The following is a 21,901-nucleotide window of genomic DNA, read 5'->3' as shown; positions in this document are numbered from 1 at the left end:
TAGAATTATAAATAAGTAGGAGTGACTGAAGACCGAAGACGCCCGAAGTCATGCGGGGAGTAAGTTATTATAATCGGCAGACGGAACGAAAAACGACACTTGTGACCGGAACGACCAGACTGCATAGACGTTGTCTAAGCCGCAGTAAGAGCCAGAGCTAACACCTAGGGAGACGCCATTACTCAGACGCTTCAACGATACATCAGGTAATTATCAAATTGGTGACTTGGGTTTATTATTGTGGAACCAAGCGATAAAGAAAATCCAAAAATTTAACAAGATACCAGGCAGGTAGCCGGTACCTGTTGGAAACGTTACTGATTGCGTCTGAATAGCAGGTTGAAGGAGAGTACGAGGGTTAAGAGCGAGAAGGCAGGAGTTGAAACGGGACGGGACACAACAACCAGGACGAGACAGAATTTACAAGTACGAGACGAATACCAAACCAGGACGGATACTACTACGGAGAGTAACTAGAGTAAAAGATCGTAAAGGTATTTATATAAATTTATTCCAGGCAGGAAGCCGGAAAAATTTATTAAGTATTTAGTCGTACGTCGGTTATCGTCGCGTCTCGATTAATTGTCCAGGGGACTTGAGAGTGTGTGTCTGTGTAAAATTGATCAAGTGATCAAAGTAATGGCGGGTAAATTAATAGTTTTTAATGTAGTGAAATAAGGTCTCGCGAAGGTTAAGCGATTTTAAATTAGTATTGTAAGATGCCAAAGGTACTTGGCTTATTAAGGTCTAAAAGTGTGTGTGTGAAGTCGCCAAAGGTAGTTGGCTTAGTTAAGGTAAATTATTAAACAAGTAGTCAAAGGTAATTGACAATCCCTAGCGGATCCGTATACACCGTGTAGACTTAGTGTAAACTCGATATATACCTAGTGTCAGTGTAAATTAGGGGTTTATTTGGTGTATATTCGGTGCATATTGAGTATACACCAAGTACACTCAAAGTTTACACTGAATTTACACGGTGTATATGCGCACGATGTACAGAGTTTACACTGAGTATACACTAAAAAAATTTTTGAAGTCCTCAGAACAAACGTTGTGAAGAAAATTGTTTTTGAAAAAAATTGAAATAAAAAAAAAATCAAATTTTGAAAAAAAATTAACATTTTTAAAAAAATTAAAATTTTCAGAAAAATTAAAAAAAAACCTACACATAAGGTAAAACACCCTGTTGTTGACCATGACCCGGTTTCTGACCTTTTCAACTTTTTTCTAACTTACTTAAAAAACTATAACTTTAATAAGAAAATCGACTTTTTCTTAATTTATAGTAATCTATTCTCAGCCTAATTAATGGCAATTTAAAAAACATAGAAATTATTAACTGAATAAAAAAAATGATTTAGTCGTAGGTGGCTGAGGAAGCGATTTTTTAAGTGTAGTGTAGTCTAAGCAGTTGACGTTAGAAAGTGCGACAATTGAATCTGTGCACTAATTATCATGTCAGTAAAAAAATTTAATTAAAAATGTATGGATAGATCAATATTAAATTAAAATTTATTTTAATATACTTATAAAACATATTAAAATGAGTTTTGGTGCTAAAATTTGAAGGTTAATAACTAGTCTCAATTTTAAAGGTGTGATGAAGTGGTTGAACCTCAAATTCTAACCTACTACGAACGAGGTTATCTTTTTTGTTACATGTCTGTACAATGTAAAAATAACAATATTTATAGTTTTATTAAAGTATTTTTTATAATACAGGTATAAATTGACATTAAATATTTATTTTATAAATAAAAGATCATATTTAGATCTTGAAAGTATATTTTCGGAGTGATAAAATGGAGGAAAAAAAATCAACCAGAGTAGTTTTAACAAATGATTTTAATTTTTTCATTTATTGTTTTATAGCATGACTAATTATTTATATTTTAAATATTTAAAAAAACTATGTATTTGCTATAAAAAATTTTTTTCCAGTCACACTTAAAAAATTTTTGACTTTGCTTACAGCACTTAGAAATTTTTATGAAAATGGGACTTAGAAAAAAAATTTTGGTGTAAACTTGGTGTAAACTTGGTGTATACTCAGTGTATATACGCCGCGTATACACCGTATATATTTGGTGTATACTTAGTAGATAGCGATCCGCTAGGGAATGTTTTTGAACTGCGGGTTGATAATTAAAATATAAGGTCTAAAATTAAAAGATATAAAAGGTTATAAGGTTTATAAGTAAAAAGTTATAAGGTTTATAAAGATTCATAAAGGTTTATAAAAAGTTTATAAAGGTTTTTAAAAGTTATAAGGTCAAAGGTTTATAAGGTATAAGATTTACAAGGTTAAATAAATAAAAGGTATAAAAATGGAAAATTAAAATTATATTAATTTATTTATAAATTATTCTTCCTCATCCTTCTCTTACAAATCAATTTAACAACGACCCTGACGATCTAAGATCCGGCCCTGGGAGGCCGTTATTACTTCCAGTGGCGCCCTTTGTAAGGACGACCAGAGTAACAGCATAGCCCTGTTATATTTTCACTAAAAAGAAACTTTTTATGGGGCGCCTGAGAAAATTTAATTTTTAACGACCACCCTAATATATATATTAGGGTGCTTCGTTTGAAACGACTATTTTTTTCTTTTCGCTCCCATCCCGAAATTTTGTTGGAAGCACTCCAAAAAAAATTTCCTGAGAGTTTGAGCCCTTAAAATTGATATTAAGTACTCGACCACAGCGTGTGAAGATTTCCCATTTAAAATACACGCAAACTTAGGTTTTTATTTTTTAAACTTCTATAACTCTGCGGCATTTTATGATATCATCTCGCCCAAAGTCGGGATTTTCTCAGAATTTTTAAATCGAATTTTTTCATAGAATTCTTGTTTTTTCTCTCATTATCTCATAAACAACAAGACTGACAGAAAAAACGCAAATAACAATTTTATAGGAAATTCAATTTCCTACAAAAAAGGTCCTTAGCACCAAATCACTCAGATTGATATTTTCTGAGATATTAGTCAAATAAAAAATCAATATTTTCTAAGATTTGATTTGACATTTTATGGGAATTCAATGCTACTTAAACTTCAATAATTAATATCTCAGAAAATATCAATCTGAGTGATTTAGTGCTAAGGACCTTTTTTGTAGGAAAATAAATTTTCTATAAAATCATCGTTCACAATTTTTCTGTAGGTCTTGTTGTTTATGAGATAATAAGAAAAAAACAAGAATTCTATAAAAGAGTTCGGTTTAGCGGTCCGTACTACCCCACCCGTATGAGTTACGACTTCGCGACACTGGGCACTTTTGTAGTACATTTAATTCTGAGAAAATCCCGACTTTGGGCGAGATGATATCATAAAATGCCGCGGAATTATAGAAGTTTAAAAAATAAAAACCAAAGTTTACGTGTATTTTAAATGAGAAATCTTCACACGCTGTGTTCGAGTACTTAATATTAATTTTAAGGGCTCAAACTCTCAGGGAATTTTTTTTGGAGTACTTCCAACAAAATTTCGGGATGGGAGCAAAAAAAAAAAAATAGTCGGTTCAAACGAAGCACCCTAATATATATACACTGGTCACAGAAATTAAGGGATAGAAAAAAAATCCGAAATTTTTAGGTGATTTTCAACATGCTGTAACTCGGTGAAAAATGGTCGTATAAAAAAACTAAAAAAAGCAAATTGTAGCCTCAAGTTTCTAGTTTTCAGATCTGGACCTCAAAATTTTTTATCATGTACGGTTCCGGAGTAATCATAAGAAAACCAACGAAAAAAAAATTTTCAAAATTTTTGCTGGTCTTTCAATACCTCTATGGGCGACAATAAATTTTTTTGAATAATCCGACTGTCTGACTTTTCTCGGAAATTTTTTGCGATCGATTATCGAAAAAAATTGAAAAAAAAAAAATTTTGAAAAAAAATTTTTTTTTTTTCAAAATTTTTTTTTTCAAAAATTTTTTTTTTTCAAATTTTTTTATTTTGTTGTATCTGCAATGATTTATCATTGTCAAAAAAAATTCCTAAAATTTTTTTTACCGCTGTAACTGCATCTGCTTTAAAAGTCAACTTACCAAACATACGCTTTGGGTAACTTTAATGCCGGCGGTAAAAAAAATTTTAGGAATTTTTTTTGACAATGATAAATCATTGCAGATACAACAAAATAAAAAATTTGAAAAAAAAAATTTTTTGAAAAAAAAAATTTTGAAAAAAAAAAAATTTTTTTTCAAAATTTTTTTTTTTTCAATTTTTTTCGATAATCGATCGTTTTGATCAAAGAAATGAAGATTATCGGTAAAAAAACCATTTTCAAATCGAAAAAATGAACAAAAACCGAGAAACTACCAATTATGGTGATTTTTGACAAAATCGATAAATTTAAAGCTTCGGGGCACTAAGAAAGAAAAATCGCAGCGATTTGAAATTTTCAGGGTTTTTTCAGGACACTTTGAAGTTGAAAAAAAGTTGAAGATATCCTTTGTTCATCCGTTATATCCAAAGTTATAGCAAGATTTCAGAATATCCTTAAATTTGTGAATTTTGACCTGTTTTTTACCAAACAATATCGCTTTAAAAAAAATTTTTCTATCAAATGCCACTAATTTCGCCTTATAGAGAATATTTTCCAGTTTTCAAAACCCTGCTTCCATTCTCTGTACGACCAATACATCCGGAGTTATTGATTATCAAAGCCAAAATGGACTTTTTTGCTTTGATCAATGATAACTCGGCGCCAAATCGTCGTAGAGACTTTTTAAGCCCACCAAATTAAAGGGCAAAAAATTTCCGAGAAAAGTCAGACAGTCGGATTATTCAAAAAAATTTATTGTCGCCCATAGAGGTATTGAAAGACCAGCAAAAATTTTGAAAATTTTTTTTTCGTTGGTTTTCTTATGATTACTCCGGAACCGTACATGATAAAAAATTTTGAGGTCCAGATCTGAAAACTAGAAACTTGAGGCTACAATTTGCTTTTTTTAGTTTTTTTATACGACCATTTTTCACCGAGTTACAGCATGTTGAAAATCACCTAAAAATTTCGGATTTTTTTTCTATCCCTTAATTTCTGTGACCAGTCTATATATATATATATATATATATATATATATATATATATATATATATATATATATATATATATATATATATATATATACTATATATATACATATATATACATATATATGGGATAGAACCGACTTTTGAGGACTCGATTACGTCTACAATTCTTATCCGATCTTAATGAAATTTTTCACACTTATTCTATGGGCGATTATCACGGTTAAGTTTGAAGATGGGCTAATCATGCGATTAGTTTAGAAGTTATGGCTGTTTGAAATTTCTACGATTTTTCGAAAAAATCAGTTTTTATACACTTTTAAGTTCAGATAATTTTAAAACTAATACTCATAAACAATTTCTGTAAAGAGTAACTGAAAGCTTGTCTAATAAGCTTTAATTTATGACCTTAAACTTTATATTTTTACCATTTCTTCTAATAATTTAATAGCTTTGAATATTTTAATGGAATCAAAAAATATTGAAAATATGGTTTTCATTCCACATAACTTATGCATGTCCCATTACACGGAGAAAAAAATATTGCTCCTCGAACGATCTAAAGTATAGTAACTCGTAGATCGTTACCACAACAATACGTATGCTTATGGTAACAATACCGTATCGTTCCGGTAACTATCTATTAGATAGCTGTGAGCCCTATACGACTTTCCGTAGTCGTCACCTCACACGGCACCGTCTAACCTAACTAAACATCCATTTTCGCGCCAACTTTTGAATATTGTATAATTATTGCTAGCAGACGTTTGATAAAAAAAATAGTGTAAAAAATAATTGTGATGTTGAAATATGGACCCACGGATAATTAATAAATTAACAGAGTAGAATCTCCATAACTATTTTGATATATTTATTGATAAGTGTTTTTTATGCTTTTTGTAATCAAATATACATTCATAACCAAAAATCTAAATATTATATATAGTCAATGTTTTATAATTTAAATGTGATACGTAAATAGTAGAAAAATAATTAATAAACAAATGAGATCTGAATTATTATTTAATTTAAAATTAAATTAATAATAAATAAATTCAAAAAATTAAAAGATATATTTATATTTATATTTAAAATTTATTTAGATTATAACTAACTAATAAATCAGTTTTATAAATTATTTTATTTAATGAAAGTTACTTGCTTATCATTTATTTATGAATGATAAAGGTTTTTAAATATCTCATACAATTTGCAACGCGCGTGACGTCAGATAGGGCTCAGAACGATACCGTATAGATCTCAGAGCTATCCACCGTATTGTTGTCAGAACGATACAGTAGATCGTTGCAGTAACAATCTAGTAGATAACTATAGCGTATTGTTACTGTAACTATACAGTATACTTCTGAGAACAATATTTTTTTCTCCGTGTATAATTCAGTTTCGTCGGTTGTATTTTATTGTGCACGAAATAACCTGTAAATTTCATAGCTATTTTATATTATTATTAAGATTCTTATCCATTTTTTATAAAATATGATACAATTCTCCTCTGCACTGCAAATTCAAGTGTTTTATTTTAAAGCACTTTAAGCATTTAAATACTTGTAGTCACCAACTAAACACTATTTTAGTGTTTAAAGTGTAGTAAACATTTTAAACGTTTAATTTTAACACACATAAAGTGTTTTAGATAATAAGGCACCTTAAGTATTTAGGCATCAATACACACTTTAAGTGATTAGTGTCATTAATTAATAATATAAATATTTTTCAAATAAAAATAATAATTTTTCTATTGAAGTACAATCAATGAAATTTTTATAATAATATTTCTAATATCAAAAATAATAGTTGCCTTTGAATAAAAGTCGTTATTCAGAACGTTATTCAGGACGTCGTACAGAACGGCCGCGTTTCAATTTTTCTAATAATTTGACTCCCGACCAAATAGAACAATCTTGACTTACGTAAAGAACAATTCGCTTTAAGACTGCGTAGAAAAATCCCGAGTTTTTATTAACGACTAATTAAATTAACCGACATTAAATTAATAACTTTATCTGAACGATACATCGCCTCTTGTGAACAACAACCGACTTTTGTGAACAAGCCGAAGCATCGGCGTGAACTGAACAACGTGCACGAAAGCCGTTTGGCCAAGTGAAGTGCGTTCGTCTTACAATTAAACTTAATTAGTTAATTACGTGTAATAATTGTATAGTAGTGCAGTTTGAGTGCATTACCGAAATAAAATATTATTTTATATTTTCTTTTATCTTACTCGACACATTTTGAGAATTACGGATTATCTCTTTCGCATTCGTTGCGGCAGTCGAGTATTGCCGTGTAAAATACTCTGACGTCACTGGTCAAATATTTCGTTACAACGTACGTTGTATGTGTGTCCGGAAAATAAAATATAAGTTTATTTTATTTCATCAACCGACCGTTTTTCTTTTTAGTAATGAACTGACATTGTACCTTAGACCAAATACGATTTCTTGCGACCAAATTTCTTTTATATCGAATCAAGCAGAAACCGGCAAATTTATATATCGTTTGGAAACGATAATTATTTGTGATGCCGATCGATTTATTGTGATGTGTTCAATATACGAAATTTATTCTGTGTTAATTCAGATCAATTATTTAATCGTAATCTTAAATCCCTGACCTTTCCCTGATCCACCACTCTGAGCCGACATTTTCGACGATTGTTTATTAGTGATTATTACATCATTTGGCGCCCAACTAATCGTAATTTGAACAAGGTTGCTAAATAGTAAATTTACTCAGACATCACTCTGGTAGATCCCCGTGGTGGAAAAATTCGTTACATATTTTGGCGCCTAACGTGGGGCTCAAAAGCTCAGGAAGGCACGGATATACACGAGGCCACCACCGTCATTTTGAACACCCCGTTTACGAATCGACTAATTAATTTGATCAACTTAGTCAAGATGTTCGATGCGTTGGTATTGGTCGTGTTGGTTCGGATCGGTGTATCGGAGACTCAATCAGCTGGTACTCCTGTCGGTGAATAAGCGGCAAGTGCGTCAACTTAACTGCTAACGGCACGTTTCCTCTCAGTATCTTATGTCGAGGGCTCAGTATGGGTTTACATTGTTCTAATTGTTCGGTCGTGACAGTCGTGGTTGATCGTCGTTCTTGTTCTTCAAGTAGACGTTCAACTTCTTCTTGTTGACGTCTCAGATCCTTGATTTCAGCAACTACCCGTGGCTGAATAAACTCAAGTTGAAGTCGTTGTGTAAAACCACGGGTCGATGTCGAACTTCTCCGCATGTTACAATGTATATGGGTCATTCCACCAAATAAAGTTATTTTTACGGGGCGACTCTCGTCGATTTGGTTCAAACTTTGTGGAGTCGTTCTATATATTCAAACGAAAATTCTCTAGAAATTTGAGCCTTTAATATGCAGCTGTTTCAAAGTTATGATTTTTTGAATTTTTTAAAAATTTTTGTTTTCAACTTTTTCATTAATTTTTTTAAAGGAAAAAATTTTTTTAAAAAAATGAGCACATAACAGTTTTTCGTAGGACGAATTCTCAGCTTTCCAATGAAAATATCCATTTTTTATTTCAAGTTACATAAGATCTTTTAAAATTCGATTAAAGAAGAAAAAACAATTTTTACGACTGGGCGGCGCTTGATACATCTAATTTGATATTTTTTTTTGAAAGCTGAGACTTTTTCCCACAACATATGTAATTTTCACGTTGTGCATATTTTTTGTTTGAACAAATTCAATAATTAAGGTAAATATCCCAATACCGAAACAAGACCCAATACCGGAAAGATTTGATAATCATTATATTATATTTTAACTCGTTCGCGATGAAATTAAATAAAACTTTCTTTATTGAAAACCTTAATCTTTTAGTTATAAAATAGGATATGAAGTAGATTTTAGAATATATCCGAAATATGAAAAAAAATGTTAAGTATAGCAATAGTCTCGGATCCATGACTTTTCCATGTCTCTTAATGGTTTTGCTAAGAAATCAGTCAATGGTCTAAAGCTTATAGAAAATTTATAGAATTCCTTTTCAATAATTTTTTTTTTTTTTGTATATGCACACGGAAAAAAATAAATAGAACTGGCTACCATGTCAGATAGTAGTCAGTGCCATCTGTAGAAAAAAAAAATTGAGATAGCAGTGGGTCCTATCTACGTAGTACTGGCTACTCTCTACATTGTACTCAGCACCATGTCGGATGTTGCTCACTACCATCCTACATATTACACTCTTACATATTGCCCAGTTCTACACTTATCCAAAAAATTAAAGGAACAAAAAAATTAGATAAATTTTTTAGTGATTTTGGGAAGGCTGTATTTTCGTGAAAAATGATCGTATCGAAAAAATGAAAAAAGCAAATTGAAGCTTGAAATCTCTCCTTTAAAGATTTTCCAGCAAAATATTTTTTTGAGCCATAGTTTTTGCGGAATCATAAGAAAAAGGTCGAGACAAAATTTTTCTAAATTTTTTGGTTTTGTTTTTTAGGTCTACGGGGCCGGGAAAAATTTTTTAAAAAAAACGAATTTATGACTCGTTTAGGAAATTTATTCAGCTACAATTTGCTTTTTTTTGTTTCTCTGTACGACAATTTGCTGCTGAGATATCAGCCTTCAAATGAAAAAGGATCCTTTTGTCTTCAATTATTGATATCTCAGCAAATAATGGTCGCACAGTAATTAAAAGGGCAGCTTAAGAAACTTAAATAAATTCCTTACAAGGTCCATTTTCGATTTTTTCAAAAAAAAAATTTTTTTTCATCCTTGATATCCATTTGAAAAACCCTTGAAAAATGGCCATTTTCTGGTTTTTTAGTCAACTCATCGCTACTCTGGAAATATTGATGAAAAAAATAATGTTGCCAGGTAATTTTACAGCTTAATGTACCCCCAAACACCCTGGAAATTTTCAGATTGATCCATTGAACCGTTTGTCCGGTCCGATTGCTCAAAGTTTTGCAAAACAATTAAAAGAACAAGTTTGGTTCCTTAAATTGTGTAATCATTACCAAAATGAAAAAATCAATTTTTTTCGGATTTTCTTTCATTTTTTGCGGTAGGTATTCAGTAAATGTAAGGTAAAAAGAAAATAAAAAAAATTTCTGAAAAACGAAAAAAAAAAAAAAAAAAAAAACCGAAAAAAACGTAAAAAAAAAAAAGTGAAACAATTCTTGTTTGATCGCGTTTTTCGGAAAATTTTTTTTTTTCTCTTTACCTTACATTTACTGAATAACTAAGGCAAAAATGAAAGAAAATCCGAAAAAAATTGATTTTTTCATTTTGGTAATCAGTACACAAATTAAGGAACAAAGCTTGTTCCTTTAATTGTTTTGTAAAACTTTGAGCAATCGGCCCGGTCAAACGCTTCAATGGATCACTCTGAAAATTTCCAGGGTTTTGAGGGGTACGTCAAGCTGTAAAATTACCTGGCAACATTATTTTTTGAATCGATATTTCCAGAGTAGCGATGAGTAGACTCGAAAATATTGGCGAACTACGGAAAAGAAAATTTTTTTTTTTTTTAGTTTTTTATTGATTTCTCAGAAACGACTTGATCGATCGACTTCAAAATCTAATCAGCTCTAGAACTTAATAAAACGCGTCGATTGCCGCCTTAGCAATCTCAATCGGATAATTCGTTCGAGAGTTATCGTGGGAGAAAGAAATGATAAAAAATGGTTTTTTGCGAATATCTTTGAAACGAATCAACCGAACAGTTTCAAAATTTGATCATCTCTAGAACACAATAAAACACGTCAATTGCCGCCTCAACCATCAAAATCGGACAATTTGTTCGTGAGATATCGCGGGAGAAAGAAATGCTAAAAAACGGTTTTGTAAATGAAAATGTATTCACAACAATGTTTTCGAGCTCAAAGAGCGGGAAGTTTTGGGGCTGGCCCGCAGGGTCAACCGATCGACAGATTTTTTCTTATTATAGTTTAGCTAAATAAAATTTTTAATTAAATCCAAACTATTCTTTAGAATTTCCTCTTGACATTGGTGTACTTTTTTCCATAGAGGTAATTTATAAACCCTGATTAAGAAATCTAATTTGGAATGATTTGAGGTTACGTACCTCTTAATTATTTTAAATCATTCCAAATTGACTAAATTATTTTGTTTTCGAACAAAAATTTCAGAACGAATCATTTTAAATCGTATGGAATTGAAAAATAAGGAAATATTATTTTATGATTTGAAATTATTTAAAATAATTCAAACTCTCAAATCATTTTAAATTGAATTGAATTAAGAAATAATATCGCAATTTCCGGTTCGTCGACTGATTTAAAATTATTGGAAATAATTGAAACTCTCAAATCTTTTTGAATTGAAATGAATTAAGAAATAATTTTATGATTTGATACAATATGAAATAATTTAGATTTCCCAAATCATTTCTAATTAGATTTCTTAATCAGGGAAATCAATAGAAATGATTAAAGGTAGGTAAATCTGGTTTTCACGACGAGTCGATTATAGAGCACAACCTCTCTCACTATCGCGTCCGAGGCGTATAATTCATAACTTGAAAATTTATTGAAATTAAGAATTCGGATTGACCTGATTTTAAAGAGTGGACTTTTAGCTATGTTTTTTGTTTTGAACAAATTGATGTAGGATCAGTAGATTGCTATACAATGATCGGCTGAACTAAAGAAAAATAGTAAGTTCTGGCAAAAATTTTTTTTTTTCAAATTTAAAAGTTCATAACTTAGAAAATTATAATTAAGGGATGAGGTTAGTCATAGTTTAACGGAAGGAATAGTATCTGCAAATTTTGTTGGAAAAAGATCGATCTAGGATCAATAATTTTCGAGATATTGATCTCTATAGACAGACTGATTTTGGGAAACAAATTAAGTTTTGCTAATAATTGATTTCTTGTTTCTAAGCTTAAGAAATTCATAACTTGGAAACTAATTGAAGTTAAGAAATGGGGTTGGGCTCATTTTGAGGGGAGGTCTTGCAGCTACAACTTGTGAAAAGAACGTTGATTTAGGATCGATAGTTCCTGAGACATGAATTGTTTACCACACTCAGAGAAAAAAATTTAGTAAAATCAACTAGTTTGAGGACAACGAGTCAGTTTGATACTTAGGACTTGGTTCAGGTAGTTGTTAGAACTATTTACAAGTAATATAGACTACAAAAATTTTTTTGTGGCAACTAGCTCTGATACTAGTACTAGTAACTCTATAGTTTCTCTCATTGTTGCTATACTTATGTTGTGCAAGTAATAAAAAGTTTCTCAGTCTTTACTACTGATCTCTCATAGTAAATACAGCTATACAAGTATAGTTAGATTACGTAATCTATTTAGTTAATTTTGTAACGGGGTAAAGTGGGTCATTTTATTGACCAAAATCGTGATTTATCACTGATGGTCACCTACCCTACCGGCAACCCCAAACGAGCGTTCGATTAAGTTTTTCGACTTGTCGCCGGGCGCGCTAATTGAAAATACTCTCACGCTAGGCCTAATCATAATTAATTAAGGGAGGAGTTTTCCGATCATTGCCGAAAATAATCGAGCGGAATTAATAAAACTACAAGACAGCAGCGAAAAAGGACAGTAGTGACCGGAACGACCAGACTAAACAGACGTTCAGGACAGAGTCAGTAGGATCGGGCAAACATCCAGACGCCCAAAGTTAGAACCGGGAAGATAGAGCTGGGAGGACCAAGTAACCATCAAGACAAGACACAGACCAGGACAACTACTCGGACCAGGACAAATACCGGACCAGGACAACTATTACTAGACGAGTCACGGAAAAGAATTCAACATAAATCGTAAAAGGTATTCTGTTAAATATCACAGACAGGAAAGCCATAATATTTATTAATTAAAACATATAATTAAACGTCGTGTCCGCGAAGTATTGTCGAGTTTATTAACGTGTAAATAACTAATCGAAAACCGGACTCAACATAATTAGCTTTGTTATTTCCAGGCAGGTTGTGTAAAGCATCGCCGGAGAAGCAATTGAGATCTAGTCAAAGATATCTAGTCACTAATATAAGGATAAATTAATTATAATTAATTTAAGTAATTAAATAAAATCAATTAATAAAATGAACGTTAAATGTGTCGCAAAGTAAAACGTGTTCAAGTTTCGAGTATTGGATGTAGAGTCAGTGAATAAAATGTTAAGCGGTTAAATAAATTAAATCCTAAAACCGACTTAACAAAAATTGTTGATAAAGAAAGGTTAACGTTTATAAGAAATTATTAGTTGTTAATTGATAGTGATTTTAAAGTGTTATAATTAATTATATGGGAATTAGTTTTAGACAGAAAATAGGTGTAATGAATTTTTATATTGTAAAGTGTGTGAGTGTGGATAGTGTAATTAGGAAAATTATGGATAAGTAAATAAGGTTTTACCACGTAGAGGGTCAAGGTGACCGCGTGAATTAATTGTTAAGGTAAAAGTCGCGTAGAGGGTCCAGGGGACCGCGCGGGAAATAGTTTTAGGTTTTAGCCACGTAGAAGGTCTTGTCGACCGCGTGGAAAATAGTATTAAGTCGCGTGTGTGTGATATAAGTCCAGGGGACTCAGTGTGAGTGTGTGTGTCATAGCCAAAGGTAGTGGCTTAGTTAAGGCTTTATTAATTATTGTTTAAGATAGTCAAAGGTAGTTGACAGTAGGTAATAAAGTTTACACGGTAATAAGGTTTATAAGGGTTATAAAATAAAGGTTTAAACAAATATTGTCAAAGTTAAATAAATAAAGGTTAAAATTTTTAATTGTGAAATAAATTAATTAATTATAAATTATCCTTCCTCTTCCTTCTCTTACAAATCAATTTTACACCGACCCTGATGATCTAAGATCCGGCTCTGGGAGGCCGTTATTACTTCCAGTGGCGCCCTTTGTAAGGACGACCACAGTAGCAGCATATCCCTGTTATATTGTACATAGTTATTGGAACTATTTTTTTTTGTTCTGGTAGAATTCAAGTCCTCTTAAAATGATAATGAAAAATATAATAAATTTTTTTTAAAATTCTTTTGTAATTTAGAGTTTATACCAGCGGTTTATGACCACAATAGAGTATTTGATATAAAATGGAATACTTCAAAAATTTTTTAATTTTCTTATAAATGACGCTAGAAAAATATTTAATTTTACACCGGAAAAAAAACGCTTCTCAAAAAACATTATTTAAGTATTACAGTATGTTGAAATTGTTAATGATTTTAAAATTTATACTTTAAATATCTTTTGTATAACCTTCCACCTATTATATACTAAAATTTAAACATTTCGTTTTTGTTAAAAACTCTAAGAACCTAAAATTTTTTTCAAAGTATTTTATAACACTCATATTTAGGTACTACATCTGTTAGCCATACAACGTCTGAAAATTTTAACAAAGATCTTTTTGTAATAGGATTCCTTTTTTTTATTACTCTATGTAACTCTTAATACTCGACTTTTTAGTTTTCACGTATCGTTTTTATCCTTTTCTAGTTTCTTTGCTTTGACTTTTAAAACTTACTAAAATTTCCTGATACCTAAAATATTTCCAGCAAAGATCAGTTATATACAAGTAGTCTTGAGAGCACGTCGTGGCCACATTTACTACTCATAACCCTGATTTAAAAAAAACGATTCGAAACGATTTGCAATGTTAAATGCCCATGAGAAGGGCGATTTAAAAGTATTCAAAAGCATTAAAAAGTATTTAAAAAATTTTTTTTTCTAATCGTTTCTTTTAATAAGGGAAATTTAAACCAAATTAAATTATTTTAATAATAAATTATAACTTCTAATTCAAGATGATATTTGAAACAACTAATATTATTTAGTATTCATTACCGCGCCAAAAAAAATCTGGGCATCGATTGGCCCTGCAGGCCAGCCCCTAAACTTCCCGCTATAAGCATAAATACATTTTCGAGCTCTTTGAGCTCGAAAATACCTTTGTTTCTCTTTTTTATAAGCTTTTCAAGCTCAAAAGCGTTACGTTTTATGTTGAGGTTTAAAAATTTAGAATCCAAAATAATTAATGAACGAACGTTTTTTATATGTTTATTTACAATTATGTTCAATAATTTGCTCAAAAACAAGTATTTACGTTATACGTTATATCTATCTTGTGTAAGTATATCGTGATACGAGCGATCATGACGATTTTTAGGCAGTAACTTCCAATGACTTATATAAAGAAGAACATATTAGTTTTGAGTGACGTTGTTCAGTAATTGTGATGTTATTCAATGAAAAAAGCAGATATAGATTTTACATTTATTATTCCGTCGACCATTTCTTTCGAACGGATTATCTGATTTTGACGTTTTTGGCAGCAATCGAATACTCCTATTGAGTTCTGGAGCTGATTAGATTTTGAAAGTGATCGATTCGATAGTTTCCGAAATATTCACGAAAAACGAAAAAAAAAACTATTTTTTTCCCATTCTTTCGTCGACGATATCTCTCGAACGGATTATCCAATTGAGACGTTTGAGGTGGCAATCGGCGTGTTTTATTGGGTTCTAGAGCTGATAAAATTTTGTGAATGATTGGTTCAATCATTACGACGATATTCGCAAAAACCCGTTTTCTACTATTTCTTTCGTCGACAATATCTTTCGAACAGATTATCTGACTGAGACGTTCTTGGCGGCAATCGAAAGCTTTTATCGAGTTCTAGAACTGATTAGATTCTGGAATTGATCGATTCGACAGTTTTCAAAATATCCAAAAAAAACGAAAAAAAAAATTTTTTTACGTACTTCTTAAATATCCCAGAGTCTATTTGACTAAACGATCTAAAATTTTCTGAAAATCTAAGTTCAGAAGGGATCTTTTGAATGCCGCAAGAACCATCTAAATCGATTCATTCATTTTTTTTTTTACACACACAAACACACACACACACAGACATCGCTCTAAAAATGTCAAAATAGCATCCTAGCACCTTCAAACGTCGACATATGATGAAAACCCGATTTTTGAAAATTGGGGTGAAACTAATAACTTCCCGAATTTTTCGAAAATCGGGGTGAAACTAATAACTTCCCGAATTTTTCGAAAATCGTGAATTTTCTTAGCGGGAAGTTAAAAATCGGCTGAACTAAAAATATTTTGTTTGCGCAACGAATTTAGCTTGTAATTGTAACAGGCTATAAACTTTTGACTAAGCTAAGTACATTCAGTCTGAATAACAAAAAATAGATAGCCAGGTTACGAGTTTCTTGAACTATCTTGACTTAGTTGCATCAACTATAGTGCAGTCAATACAACTGTATTCGGATAGCTGATTTTACTAGGCAGCGACTTGTATTGCCAACTTAGGAATGTAGTTGAGGTATTTTTTTACTAGAAATTTCTAGTTTTTCACACTAGATTTTTCTCTAGGAGCATGATTAAGAAATTACCGATTTTCGATTCTAGATTATTATTAAAATTTTAAAAACCTAACACTTATTGTTTCTAATAGGGATTAAAGCACACAATAGTCTTATTCTTAAGACTATCACTTGTATGATTATAATTTTGCTCGTAAATTTAAAAGATGTTGATATTTTAAGCTCACTCTATTTAAAGTAAATTCGAATTGTTTTCTTAAAATTAAAAATTTACTTTTAAAAATTAATAACTTTTAAACTTATTGATACTATAAGGAATGTTATCAGTAATAGTCAGATTTTTGGCTATAATTTTTACAACACTTCAAGCTATTTTCCATAACTAGCTTGCGATAAACAAAAGTTTAAAAATTTACAAAATTAAAAAAAAAATTATGACTATTTTACTTTGTTAATTTAAAAAAAAAAATTGAATTGAATGGAAAAAAAAATTTTGTCAGAAGTGGGATTTGAACCCACGCCCTCATAGAGGACCAGAAGCCTCGGATCCGTTATACGGACAAGGTATTAACCTTGAGTCTGGCGCCTTAGACCGCTCGGCCATCCTGACATATTTTTGGACACGTGTGATAACATATATGAACGTAGGCAACTTTTATCATTTTTTTATCGAGCAAAACACGATAAATTTAATGACTTATACAGTTATTAATATTGAGATAGTCAGAAATGAATAAAATACGGTTTTTACTACAAAATTCAATAAAAACTAACAAATGTGCTTGCTTTTCTCTCACGATATCTCAGAAGCTATACATCAGAACCTTATAAGTTTGCGACTGTAATTGAAGCTAAATACCTAAGCTTCAAATTAAGCGCAAGTAGAACTTCGAGTGTTAATTACTTTAGAAGTTATGAATTTTGAAATTTGGAGAGAGCGAAATTTGAATTTTTTATAAAAAGTTACTTGTCTTAAAAATTCAATACTTCGGAAATTTATGATCGAAACCTTACCATTATGCCAGTGAAATTGAAGCTTAAGATTTAAGCTTTCAAATGAGCGCAATCAGGTTTCTTCATCTTAATTAGTTTAGAAGTAATTAATTTTCAAAGATTGAGGACAAGAAATCCTAATTCTTTCGATGCTGGATTTAAAAGTTTTGTTCAGAACGTTTTATCTCGAAAACGACAAATCGAAAGTCTATGATCATCCAAGTGAACTTGAAACTGAAAGTCTAAGCTTAAAAATGAGCGCAACAAGATCCCTTAATCTTGATTAGCATAAAAGTTATGGATTTTCAAAGACAACTAGATTTTATCATCAAAAAAATTCAACTTTTCGCTGTAAAACAGTTAGGCGCCTTCTGTTCAATATTATTTCTTTATCGTTGTAACCAATAAACACCAAAAAAACCAACTGAGCATTTCTTAAGCTACTCTAGAATGAGCCAGAGGGCAGCACAGCGCAAATCACAACTAAAACTTAACGAAATGCAGCATAGTTTCAAAACCAAGTCCACGAGTTAACTTTAGTCTTCACAAAAAAGCAAAAAAGTAGAAGCTTAGGCTAAGTAATCGCTAATTGTGATAAATTCCTCGTCAAATTAATTTTACTGGAGATGACGCCACGGAACAGCAAAAGTTTAGTTGAAAAATTAGAATCCACGAACTCAACTGGTGCAGCCAGCACCCGTAACGCTTAGGGGTCACAATCTGACCGAAAATGACGGTATCGATCCCAGAACTTTCAAGCCAAAACCAAAACCTTCAATATTACGAGTTTATAATTTTATAAATAGGACATTATGGTAGTTATCAGTGAAAGTTCAATTGAAGACGAACTATAGGTCACACAAATAAAGATTACTTGCGTCAATACTCTGGATTAGAGTTTTCATTATGCTAATAATCATCTGTTGATGTCAAGAAGGCATAAAATTTAGTTAAGGGATAGCTAAGTCAGTTGATGAAGCCAAGCTAGCTTTTTAGAGCCCGCACATTCAATGTCAGCTTCGTACAGAGCCGATACCTTACCCATACTGGGAAAGTCACACTAGAGTTTTTTTTCTACTTAGATGACAGTCCCTATCTGTACATACGATCAATTGACCAGCGATGTCCATTTTCTAGTGAGTTTGTCACGTCGCTAATTAGATGACAAGGCATATATTAAATAAACCCCCCATCGGCTCAGTCACCATGAACCCAAAATTCCACATGGGTTGTCCCTGGATCAGCTAGATGTAACTGGTCTATTTTACGTGAGGTCAACCTCCTGAATTGGTCATCAAGTTGTACAGGGACCGTTTGTCCAAGAGAAATTAGTCATTTTAGAAAAGCCAATGATTTCAGAGACCAGTCCTCCGGAAGCCGACGTCTTGCCCATGTGAGATGGATAATGCTCGCACTGGGGTTCCTTATTGTCTACTTAGACAATCCTAATCTACGCGTACAATCGATTGACTGACTAGGGGTTGGCATTTCCTGGAGGCGTGTCTGAACACGCCCCATCAGCTCGACCATCGTAAGACCAAACCCTTGGGCCCACACCCTAGTCATTTTAAATAATAGAGAGACTCTGGTCAGGGTGGTGCTTGGGAGGTTTCTCCAAGCTCTCAATTTCCCATATTGGTCCCTGGGCTCCTTCAGGAAGTGGTAAGAAGCCGCGTTATCTTCGCCCCTATAAAAGGCTGCCTCCGTCATAATATTTTCAAATACCAATAACTCGGAAACTAATCATCAGAACCTTATAATCATGGTAATGGAATTGAAGCTCTAAGTGTAAGTTTTAAAACAAACGCCAGCAGGTTTCTTAATTCTGATTACTTTAAAGATTATCAACTTTTTAAGATGGCCACTTATCGTCTAAAGAGCGGGGTTTTGACTACAATGACTCATTTCCTACTCGATATCTTAGAAGATTACGATGGAAATCCTATAAACAGACTAATGAATTTAAAACCACTGTCCTAAGCTTTGTAATGAGCTCAATGCTATTTTTTAATCGAGTAGACTCGCGATTTTCTTCCGATCCTCGGAGATGTTTGAAAGAAAATCAAGATAAGCTTAAAAGGAGTGGTAATTGGTGGTGGGGATACGTCTGTGTGAATGTTTCGTGTATTTGTGCAAGAATAAAGGATCTTCAAGGAAAATAGTGTAATATTCTAATATCTAATATTTATTATTTCATTCATCGTATCAATATATGAAATGTAGTTATAACTATTTTAATTCGTATCCATTATAGAATTACTGACATTATTTGAATTGGGTTTTTGAAAAAAAAAAATCTGGGCGTCGGTTGGCCCTGCGGGCCAACTCCAAAACTTCCCGCTGTTTTCGAGCTTTTTAAGCTTAAAAAGCTCGAAAACATTAGTGTGAAAACATTTTCGAGCTCGAAAATGCTTTTACATGCAATTGTTGTTTTATGAGCCTTGTAAGCTCTAACAAGTTACGTTTTATGTTAAAGTTTGAAAATATAAGAATCGAAAATCATTAATGAACATGTGGTTTTTAAATTTTTAGTCTTGATTGTGTTCAATAAAATAAATAAATCGAGGTAAAAATCAATGTCAGTAATAAAAATAAAGATTTAAGTGAGTTTTGACTCAGATCAAAGCAATAGTATATAACAAACAATAGAAGAATTTAAGTATAAATATACATTAAGACAAATGGTAATATGTGAAATTAGGAATTGATTGCAGTCGTATAACTGTACATATGGCCAACTGAAAAAAAAAAAAACTTTATTTTTGAAAATACCTCTGAAAGAAAAGTTGTTTATTTGGTATAATTTTGAAAAGATGAAATAAATCAACGGACTATTTTACAACTGAAAATATGTAATTTTAGAAATTAATGTAATCGTAAAAAAATATCGATGGTTAATTGAATAAAACTATTTATATATAAATGAACATATGAGTTCATGTAAAAATTAATTTATGGACAATCATAAAAATGGACATTTGAATAAACGAACTTACATTCTAATGAAATTAACTAAATGGACAAACCATTTTATAGTATTTCCTATGTTAAAGACGAGAATCGAACTTCTATCGTGGTCACAGGAATTATTGAGTGTGTATTAAATAGAAAGTATGTTGGAGGAACTGAGACCTCAAATACCAAAACATCTTCTTCGAAGGTTTTGGCAAAGAACGCTAGAATCTAATATAATTTATCAAATATCAGGCAGCGAGGTGTCAGAGGAACTGGAAACTCAACTACCAAGACATGTTCTCTGAAAGTTTTGGTGGAAAGCGCTAAAATACAAAATAATTTATCAAATATTAGGCTGAGATGATATTAGGGGAATCGCGAGCTCGACTACCAAGATATCTTCTCCGAAGGTTGTTGTGGAATATAAAATAATTTATTACATAACAGGAAGAGAGGGTTTTGAATCTTTTTAAATCCTTTTCCTAATCGGGGCAACATTCGAATTGTTCGCAATGCTACATAAAACTGACAATGATATACTAGTGCCCTACTACGGCTAATCTCGGTCATATATGCTGGTTCGCTGGTTTTTAAGAAAATGCTGAACTTTTCACATGATATTTTATAAATATGAAATTTAACATTGAGAACAAAAGAAAACAGATGAGTGTAAAATAAAATAAAAAAAGTCCTTATTAAAAAAAAGAACATATTTTTTTTCCGAAGCGGCTTTCTAGAAAGCCTTTTCTCAAAGAGTTTTCTTAGAAAATGAGCTATAGCTTCCACATTTTTAGTACCTCGATAAGGGTGGTGCAAAAAAACCGACTAATTTTTAACTTCCCGCTAAGAAAATTGAAAATTTTCACAAATTCGGGAAGTTATTGGTTTCGGTCCGATTTGCAAAAACCGAATTTCCATCAGATGTCGACGTTTCGAGGTCCTAGGAAGCTATCCTGACTAATTTCACGATGATGTCCGAGTGTACGTATGTACGTACGTACGTATGTGCGTACGTACGTATGTATGTATGTAAATATTCATAACTCTTGAACGGATGAACCGATTTTGATCTTTGAGGTGTCATTCGACGCGGCTTGTTAATGTCTTGAAGCCGTAAAAATTTGAACTTAATCGGTAGGGTGCGTTCAGAGATATTTCAAAAATAAAATTTTTTCGAAAATGTTTTATTTGGATAACTTTTAATTTGCTCGATGGATTGATTCCAAAATCTAATCAGCTCTAGAACTCTATAAGCCGCCTCGAATGCCACCTTAACCATCAAAATCGGTTCATTCGTTCAAGAGAAACCGTTGACGAAAGAATTCAAAAAAAAATTTTTTTTTGGTTTTTTCGAAATTTCTCAAAAACGACTTGATAAATCGATTTCAAAATTTGATCAGCTTTAGAACTTGATAAAACACGTCGATTGCCACCTCAACCATCGAAATCGGTTAATTCGTTCGCGAGATATCGTGGGAAAAAGAAATGCTAAAAAATGGTTTTTTACAAAACAATGGCATACAAAAGTATTTGCGAGCTCGAAGAGCTCGAAAATGTATTCACAATAATGTTTTCGAGCTCAACAAG

At 31.7% G+C, this 21,901-nt stretch overlaps 1 protein-coding gene and 1 non-coding gene across 5 annotated transcripts in view; both read right to left on the bottom strand.

Annotated features, from left to right (window-relative positions):
- Positions 1-21,901, bottom strand: part of LOC130678432 (uncharacterized) — a 64,545-nt gene that overhangs the window by 35,009 nt on the left and 7,635 nt on the right. The window lies entirely within an intron of this gene.
- On the bottom strand, positions 16,861-16,976 carry Trnal-caa (transfer RNA leucine (anticodon CAA)). The gene is made up of 2 exons: positions 16,939-16,976; positions 16,861-16,905 (listed from the first exon to the last, which is right to left on the bottom strand). It is a non-coding gene; the product is annotated as a tRNA-Leu (tRNA).

Source organism: Microplitis mediator, chromosome 2 (genome assembly GCF_029852145.1).
Source record: "Microplitis mediator isolate UGA2020A chromosome 2, iyMicMedi2.1, whole genome shotgun sequence".
In the NCBI taxonomy this organism is placed as follows: domain Eukaryota; kingdom Metazoa; phylum Arthropoda; class Insecta; order Hymenoptera; family Braconidae; genus Microplitis; species Microplitis mediator.
The sequence above is the reverse complement of the archived record's forward strand: the minus strand, read 5'-3'. Positions and strand labels throughout refer to the sequence as shown.